Genomic DNA, 10422 nt, shown 5'->3' on the forward strand with positions numbered 1-10422 from the left:
CAGTATGACAATGATTTGTGTGGAAGTACAAGCACGCTGTGAAGATGATCTTGTCTGGTAGTCTTTCAGTGACAGATGTATGTCGAATGATTACTTGTACTAGGATTATGGCGTTAGTTATTTGAATTGCAGAAATAAATGTAAATATAAAATAAGTATAATGTACATATAGCATTTTTATGCCAGCATATACATCAACTAAGAGACAGTTCAATAGTGATGCATTTGGTTATTATTGTTATCATTATTATTATTAATGTTATTATTATTATTATTATTATTAGAAGTAGTAGTAGTAGCAGTCATAGATGTTATATGCAATATTAGCTACTTAATTGGCGCATTCTACATTTTGCTGGCAAATAATCAGTTTTGCCTTTAAATGCAAAGTTTCATTTATTCACAAGTAACTGACCTTTATTAAGTGAAAAGATCATTTTATCAGGTTTGTTTAATTGTAATTTTCTAATTTTCCTCTCATCACAAAAATAATTGCCTTCACACTCTTGTGATTAACTGCAACTGATTAGCTACAATTAAATTCGCGTTATGCACTCAGTACCGGTTAATTGCCAATGAATTTGTGACTTGCATTGCTTTTCTATTGTTCTTTTCTTTTTTCTTTTTGTATCCTTGTGGTGCAACAGAATCCCTCATTCCTACTGCTTTTATATTCTGTGTTTTTGACAGATTTACCGTAACCAAGTTCCTCTGTTTATGTAACTTGAACTTGCTTTTGGAGTAGTATTTGCATATGGATTTACTTGTCAGTTAGATAAACGTTTGTAAATTAGGTCCGTGTTGTCAACTTATAATGAGCAATATATACTAATTATTAAAATTTTGTAACTATGAAACAAACACTGTAGTTGAAAGAACATAAATAATATATTTATTTTGGAAACAAAGCCAGCTTAAGATTCAGTCGAAATGTCAAAATACACATGCTCTAAATAGCAGTTTCCAAATTTGCATATTGCCCAAGTCCAGTGTCTGATTCTTCCCCTCACGAATGAAGAATGTTTAGTTGGATTAGGCTTTCTTAATGAGACTAATGGTTCCTGGAAATTCGTTAAGTGCTAAACCTTGATTAAGTCTGTGAACACTGGAGTTAAATGGTTCTACCGCAAGCACGTCATGACCAAGTGCACCTGCATATAAAGTAAAGTAATCTACGAAAGCACCTAAATCGAAGGTTGTGGCCCTTTTATAAAGCGATAGAGCAGCTTTAAGAAGGCGCGTAAGGTCGCTGTCCCAAATTCCTGTATCATGAATCCCATCAGATACATAAAAATCCTCTTCCTTCTGGTATGGAAAAACAACACATTTTGGATCAGTATTGCTTTCAGCACAAAGAGTTCTTGCTCTTGGTTGCTCTGTTGTCGTTTCTGGAGTGCATGTACAAGTAAGAATAAAAAACAATATATATCCAGTTACAACCAATGCTTGAAAATAAGATAAAGATAAATTTATTTCTAATCACCCTCTCTTTCGATTCCTATATGACTGATCCTGTCTTTATCTTTCCTAGTTGCAAGTCATACACTATTGAAACTATTAGCGCGCATGTACTTATATTGGATGAAGTCAGCTAGCAACAGTTAGCAAATGTATGTTTACATGATATGGCTGCTACACTGTTGTGTTGTTTATATATATATATATATATATATATATATATATATATATATATATATATATATATATATATATATATATATATATATATATATATATATATATATATATATATACATATATTGGAGTCTCCTAAACATTTATCACATATAACCAGCGTAAAAATGCTTTACAAAAATAAATTCTTGCATATAGAAGACCCAAGAATATGCAATATTTTTTATTATTACTAAACTAACAGAAAATAAGAAAGGTATTTTTCGTCATCTAAATGTAACAGACATATAAACTACAAATAGCTAGAGCACAACTTTGTGTGCGTGTCAAGTGTCATGGAGATATACATGGAGATATATTTTACAGATATGCAGATGTATGCTGGAAACGAACGCAAAAAAAAACGGACTGACTGAATCCATTTCTTTATTCTTAGCCAACTTCATTGAAAGTGGTCATGATAAACGAGCTTCCTCTTTTAAAAATATAGTCATTAGTTCATTTTTCTATTTCAATTCCTTTTTGTATTCACTCATATTGTCTGTGTATCAAATCCCTGCTGTATATTGTATTTATTAGTAAATTATTAAGATTGTCTTTTAACCTACAAACGCAAAATTAGATAACAAGTTACATACATACATGAATACATGAATACATACATACATACATACATACGTACGTACATACGTACATACATACACAGATGCATACATACATAGATACATACATACATAGATACATACATACATACATACATACATACATACATACATACATACATACATACATGCATACATACATACATACATACATGCATGCATACATGTATGCATGCATGCATGCATGAATGCATTACTCTCTACCTTATTTTGAAGGATTATATTAATTACTTAAGGCCTTATAAATAATATCTGAAGATACCTGTTATCATACATACATATTAAATTAACACTCAATTCAGTATAATGAGTATAGATTTGGGTTTTATCCTATATATGTTAGCAGTGTCATTGCTATGTGTAAGGGAGGCAATCAAGAGTATGCACGAATATTTTACTCTTGGCATGCTACTACAAATATAGTGCAAAGCATATTTCCCAAAGTATATATTGAAAACACATTTAATCCAATTAACATTAGTATTACTGGATCGAAATATACACTGAGGTAAGAAACATGCGTATTTCCTAGTTTTGTTCTTCTTTACAATGATTTAATGACTGTTTTTATCAGAGTATGGTATGTAGACATTTTATTTTTAAAGTGATGAATCGTAAATGTAGGAAAATATATGTTTGTCATAAATAATTAGGAATCTGACAAATCTTTTGTGGATTATTTCCCTCGCTACGGAAATTTGCCTGGAAACCAAAAAGATCTTTATGAATATGCTTGTGATTGATGTCTGAGTTATAGAATTATTATTTTCCTGTAGACAAAACCTGCTTTATACATAATGTATTGTAATGTTCCCTCCTGTTTTTAGCATCTAATAAATCGTATTAAAGTAAGGAAGACAATCTGACACTCACATTGTCTTCGCATGACTGATTTCCCATTTGTGTAGCATCTATGTTCTCTCCAGAAACATATAATTCTTCTTTCTGACCTTTCAGTCATAATTATCTTATGTCACTAGAATATTGACATTAAAAATCTATTTTTCCTAGAAACAATTAAAACCCAGTTCACCCCGTCCTCCCCAGCAGACCTTACCCATTTGAATGTTTCAAATGTAGTCCTTTCTTTAAACAATTTCTTATTTTGAGTTTTATAAATAACAGTGACCACATCCTCAGTAACGAAACATAGCCTCATCCATAGTCATTATACTTATTGGACATGACAAACAAACCAGCTGACATCTTCCCTGGGCAGACATGCATACAAACCTGCACACAAGTTTACTCAATCTTCGGGGTACAGGGGAAAAAGTGAAAAAGCTGGGATGAGTGTTTGAATTGTAATTATAGTATTAATCTTATCATTATTATTAGCAGTAGTAGTAGTAGTAGTAGTATCTTCAAGCGCGCCCATACAATAGGTTACTCTCAATGTTAAAGGTTATAAACTTTCGTTGTATTTCAACGCAATTTCATTCAAGCATTTTCTTTTTTATAATATGTGGGATTTTAAAGGTGCTCAGTATTAGTAGATGTACAACAAAGTTCTTAAAATTTGGGCAGTCCATTATTACATCAATTACACTCCATGTACATCTGCATGTTTATTTTCTATTCACTTTTTATATATTGTTCATACAGTGAAAATGTACACTTCGAACCTAATGGCAGTTTTCCAATTGTCTGCCTCTACGAATCGGTTAAAATTCAATCAAAATTACCTGGAGCTAAATCTGAGCTGTATACACGATGTGAAAAAGCTTGGATTTTATTCTCCATTGGAAAGTCTGTAAAGCCGGAGGATTAATTCGTCCGTGCGTTGGCATGAAGCACCTTGGGTACGGCTACTCGTGAGGGATGGTTCGGTAGTACAACGGAATTTAGAAAAAATTATGGGTAGCTAAATGAGCTGATCATTGCTAATATCTTTTCATATCAGCTAATAAATACAGATACATTTGTTTTGGTACATGGATAACCTCACCTGAGAATGTTTCAGACATGAATATTGAAAAAAAAAATTCAGTTGACAAAATACTACGACTGCGTGGTACGGGATTTTCCTTTCAGCCAGTATCCGAAATATTTGAAAACATTCCGAGGATTGGCGCTCTTTTCTGTTACTTAGTGTAAGGTCATAGAAACGTAAACTTTACTCAGTGATTCAAATTTGAAAATTAATTTAAGATAAAGTGAGTTTTGCGACGCTTTTTTCACATTTCTAGTACATAATGTAGGCAATAGTCAAGTTAAACCTTTGTGCACTTTTAAGTATAGGCTTTATATGATCATTAACCTCCTGACGAATCTTTGATTTTTTACAAAACAAGTTGGTCACCATTTTGGCTATTATGAACAAATTGAAGCCATACCCAACAATCACATCGGCTGCTTTTAATTGACAAGCACATAATTTTTAGGGAGTTTAACCTTAACTTCGTTAGGTTTAAATTCATAAATTTGTTAGAGGTTAAGCAATTATTGAAACATTAAGGCACAATTTTCGATAATATTGTTTATACCAAAACGTCGCATCAGTAGCCTTTTACTAGTAAGCACCGAGAATAGAGAAATACCATTAACTTCAACTTATATATCGGATCCCTTGATCCGGTAAGAATACAAAACAAAATATATCCTAGTAGAAACAATCCTGAAGAAAAAAAAAAGGAATCCTTTTAAATCTCCCTCTGTTTCGATTCCTCACTTACTGAATCTGTATATTTCATACAATAAATCGTATAATCTGTTCAAACATGTCCAAAGGGAATCTGTCTTTGACATCCGTCAGATATGGCATCAATTTGCACTTTTTGCGATTTTGTAATACCTCGTGTTGGAATAGACGACCAGACTCAATGTCGTATCCATGGTCTCAACATAATATGCAACTACATAGTGCTTATTGCTAAGTATTTTTAAACAACTACAGAAGGGTTTCTTTTTTGCGAGCGCTCATTTATCAAAGGTTTATATCGATTATATGCTTCAAGCATAATGTCACATTTTAATGTCACTGTTATTTTGTGATTTACAGTGAATGATCCTACGTGTTTTCCTGAGCTTTTCACAACCACATTGAATATAAAATCATTATAAACATGTTGACGGAGTGATATGTCTTTCACGGCATCCCAAAAGATCTCTTGTGAGAAAAACTGATTTGTGGAACATTGTGTCTATTTTATCTATAGGAATTTCTATTTAAAAATATACTATGTAAACCACTGTTTGTTATTGTTTGTGTGCGTTTAGTATTTTGGTGTTACATATTCAGTACAGTGATATCCAGTGTCCATATACATGTTGTTCTGTGGTACGCATGGTGAGTGAATAGTGTGTGAGTTGCTTGTATTGCACGTGCCTAACATGCAACCGCCCAATACATTAACACGTCCCCTGTTATATTGTTCACGCCTTTACCGATTCTCCAGGAGTCAACTTCAACTTCTGAGTGCAATATGTTATTCAATACTTTGCAATTTGTATCGAAGAAAATAACTATTGCAAACCAAAACACTACATGACGCTATAAATTTGTAATTACATTGTGATATCCTTTTTAATATGTGAATTATCCGTATGTATTAGACTCGTTTACTATTAATTATGTATATATTTCATATCTGTATGTTGTATGTCTACATTTTTATGGACTTCGTCTTTATTTTCTTCATCTTCTTCGTCTTCGTCATTTTCCCGTCTTCATTTAGTCATCAAGTCTGATTAAAGTACAAAACCCCACAGAGACGTAGCGTTGTTATTTCTCCCAAATACCGATACACATATTGCAATGGCTCCCACATAATTTAATTGAACACCAGCGGCCACGGATAGTAAAGTGATAGAGTGTTCAAAGACAACTCGGTCTAAACAAAAGTTGCAGAGTTTTCTGAAGTTAATTATTTGAGCTCAGTTAACTGGTCTCAGTTCATTTCCTTTCCTGCGTATGTGGAATCGCCTGTTCCTCGACGATGATATTCTATTTTTAATCGCTTCGCTTCACGGTCAACAAACTAAGCAATTAGTCTTGCCCCTCGAGTCACATACAACAGGCCCTGAAAGCCATCCATAACCATATAGGTTATCATGGAAAGGACAAATGTTTGCTGTTTGCAAGGCAGCGCTTTTACTGGCCCGGGTTAGAGAAGGATCTTGAATCAGCCATTGAATATTCTGCTCGCTGCATCTTGAAAAAGGGACGTATTAAGATTGCCGAGTTAATCTCAATACAGACAACACACCCAATGGAGCTGGTTTGCATAGACTGTGTATGACCTGAAAGGTCTAAGGGTGGCTTCAAGCATGTTCTCGTGATCACAGATCATTTCACCAGGTATGTTCAAGCTGTTCGCTGTGGCAGACAGACGGCTCCGGCAACCACCAAGGCCCTGTATGAGCACTTCATTAAGTTTCATTGTTTCCCTGATAGACTCCACAGCAACCAAGGCAGGCACCTTGAGAGTTCAGTGATAAGGTAATTATGCAAGTTAGCGAGAATAGCCAAACTCGTACTACTCCATATCACCCAATGGGGATCGGTTCAACTGAACGTTTCAACCAATCCCTGTTAAAGATGCCTGGTACATTAGAAGCCGACCAAACATTGGACTGGAAATAGAACATCGCACCAATCCTCAAGACCTATCATGCTACCAAAAGAGATGCCAATGGCCATTCCCCCTATTTTGTAATGTTTGGTTGGCACCCAAGAGTATCTGTTGACGCCTATTTGGGTACTCATGCTGGAAATGATTGTGCCAAAGATCAGACCTTTTAAGTGCAGAAACTACCACAAAGCGTAAAGTATGTTAAAAGATGTGAAGAGGCCGAGAAACAGACGGCACGTAAAAAGCATGTTTACGTCAGAAAGGTTCGAACCTCCAAGCTATTCAACTATCGTGTACTTGTCAAGAAAATTGCATCCCAGGGAAATCATAAACCAACCTACCGCTGGAAATATCGCCCTAATATAGTCAAGGAAATTTCCAACCCTGACGGACCAGTCGACAAGGTACATAGTGAAGATGGCAAAGGAAAGCAGCTAACCATTCACATGAAACTTTTGCTCCCCTTTAACTTCTATCCACCTTCCCCTAGCTGTTATGGCCTGAAAACGTCCCGGAAGACCAAACCCCAATCAGTCCCAGCAACTCCAGATCACCATGCTCAAGCCCTGTCCAGCGACCCCGGATCCAGTCCAGAACACTCAAATTATGATGTGAACATTTATACCTATTCTCTTCACATTCCTGTCTAGATCCCAGATCCCAAGACGCGGGTTAATATACTCAGAAACCCCCAGTCAGTTCCTACTGAGAAAGTTGGTTCCACTTTACAGGAAACCACTTTAACCTCTGACAGGCAGACTGTTCCGGTCTGTCTCAGCAGGATAAGGTAACCCCCAGTTGCGATTGCTCTGACTACCCCTGCATCAAAAACTTAGTCCTCGTTATCTTTCAGTTGATGTGACTAAAATACTTGCGTGGTCATTGGTACTTTCAAGACTGAACTATTGTAACTCAGTACTGTCTGGTTCATCTTAATATCTACTCCAGAAACATCAAAAAGTTTAAAACACAGCTGCATACACACATACATACATACATACATACATACATACATACATACATACATACATACATACATACATACATGCATACATACATACATGCATGCATACATACATACTCACATACAGAGAGATAGAGAGACATACATATATACTAAATTGATACTTAATTATATGTACCGAATATACAGTTGTTTCTTTTCTTCCTTTGAATGTATGTAATTTCATCGGTATTTACAACTGACACAAGCAAGAGAATGCATGAATAGTTTCCCCTTTGACATGCTTCTAACAACAGACAGTGATGAACATATTTCAAAGTACCCATTGTTAGCATATTAAATTTAGTTGATATTAATTTTTCTGATCGAAATATATATTCAGCTAAGAAAAGTGCGTATTTCCTTTATTTATTCTTATTTACAATGACTTTGTCATTTATTGGGATTGAACGTTTGGTTTTTTTATCTCTATGGATTTCGTACGTACAATCGTGAGTGCAACAAAGTCATGTGAACTTGATCCAATTCCAACATCACTGCTGCTTGAGTGCTTAGATCCAGTATTGCCTTCACTAACTGATGTTATTAATACCTCTCTCTCTCATCCAGGGAATTCCCTTTATTTTTCAAAACTGCCATTGTAAAGCCTCTGCTGAAGAAACCAACACTAGACTGTAATGATTTAAAGAACTACCGCCCAGTTTCTAATCTCGCATTCATATAAAAAATCATAGAAAAGATTGTTCTATCCCAGCTTGTATCTCATCTAAATTCAAACAGTCCTTTTAGCAATGTACAATCTGCATATGGCCCTTGCCACAGTACTGAAACTACTCTTCTAAAAGTAGTTAATGACATTCTCTTTGCGTTGGATAACGACAAGATTACAGTCCTCACCCTCCTAGATTTGTCTGCAGCATTTGACACAATAGACCATGATATACGACTTCACCGTCTCCAGCATGTATTTGGCATTCATAATACAGCCACACTGTGGTTCAAGTCCTACTTGGTCAACAGGACACAAATTGTATCTGCAAATGGAATACACTCCAACCCAGTTGATCTATGTTGTGGTGTTCCACAGGGGTCTGTTCTTGGACCTGTTCCCTTCATTATGTACACTCAGTCACTCTCAAGTGTCATAGATCATCATCCAGTGTCTCACCAATTGTACGCTGATGACACCCAGATATACAAATCTAGCCACCCAACTGAATTTGATGCTACCATCCAAGGTGTAGAGAGGTGCATTTCTGATGTGAAATCATGGATGACATGTAACAAGCTGCAGATCAATGATGATAAAACTGAGGCCATTCTGATCACAACAAAAAGACTTTCTCATTCACATCCTTTACCTCATACAATACATATCAGCAACGCCAACATTAAATTCACACAATCAGTACGAAGCCTAGGTGTTACTATGGACAGTACTCTCACATTGCACCCACATGTCATGAACATATGCAAGGCTGCATATCTTGAGCTGAGACGCATCAGCTCAATCGCGAATATCTTGCCACTAGTGTTCTTGTGTGTTCATTAGTACTTTCAAGACTGGACTATTGTAACTCAATTATGTCTGGTTCATCTCAATATCTACTCCAGAACTTCAAAAAATTCAAAACACAGCTGCTCGGATCATACTTAGAGGACCACGATCAGAGCACACCTCCCCACTGCTCTGTACCCTACACTGGCTATCCATTCGATCCAGAATCAAACACAAAATTTGTTCTCTGTGCTACGTTTCACTGTCGGACTCTAGTCCAACATACCTATCCGACCTCACCCATGTGTAGACACCAGCAAGATACTTATTCTCCTCTTCTGACAATCGTATACTCATTATTCCCACTATGAAAACAAAGTCATATGGACAGCGTTATTTTGCATACCAGGGCCCAGAAACGTGGAATGAAATGCCCACTGAACTTAGACACAAAGACACAATGATCACTATCAAGAGGGCTCTCAAAACTCACTTATTTCGACTGCAAGAACAAACTTAAGGACCTAATAATGTTTCCTACCTGAAATATTCTCAGCATGTTTTTTAATTTTTTTATGTTTTTCTAATTCCATTGTGTTTATTTTTGTAATAATATTATTATATGTTTTACATCTTATATGTGTTGTCTAATGTTGTTAAGCGCTTATAGCTTCTAAAGGTTAGGCGCTATACAAAGTCCTCATTTTTATTATTACTCTTATTATTATTATTATTATTATTATTATTATTATTATTATTATTATTATTATTATTATTATTTGTGTTATTATTATTATTATGCCATAATATAGAATGTACACATACAAGTTTTAACAAAATGAGTGTTCAGTGTATGAAAATGTTATGATTTCAGAAGAAAATTAGATATCTGACCTATTAATCCCTTTAGTACATGACAGTTAAGCAAAGATTATAAAAAAATAAACAATTTTGATTGAAGGCATTATCCAAACAAACAATATATTATTTTATACGCCTGGAAACAGAAAAGGTGGTTATGAATATTCTCGAGATTGACGATTGAGAAATTGAATATTTTTTCATTTATATAAATAATCGTCTATACAG

The sequence above is a fragment of the Sinohyriopsis cumingii genome, unplaced genomic scaffold, assembly GCF_028554795.1.
Source record: "Sinohyriopsis cumingii isolate HCF-2022 unplaced genomic scaffold, ASM2855479v2 utg001097l, whole genome shotgun sequence".
Taxonomy (NCBI): domain Eukaryota; kingdom Metazoa; phylum Mollusca; class Bivalvia; order Unionida; family Unionidae; genus Sinohyriopsis; species Sinohyriopsis cumingii.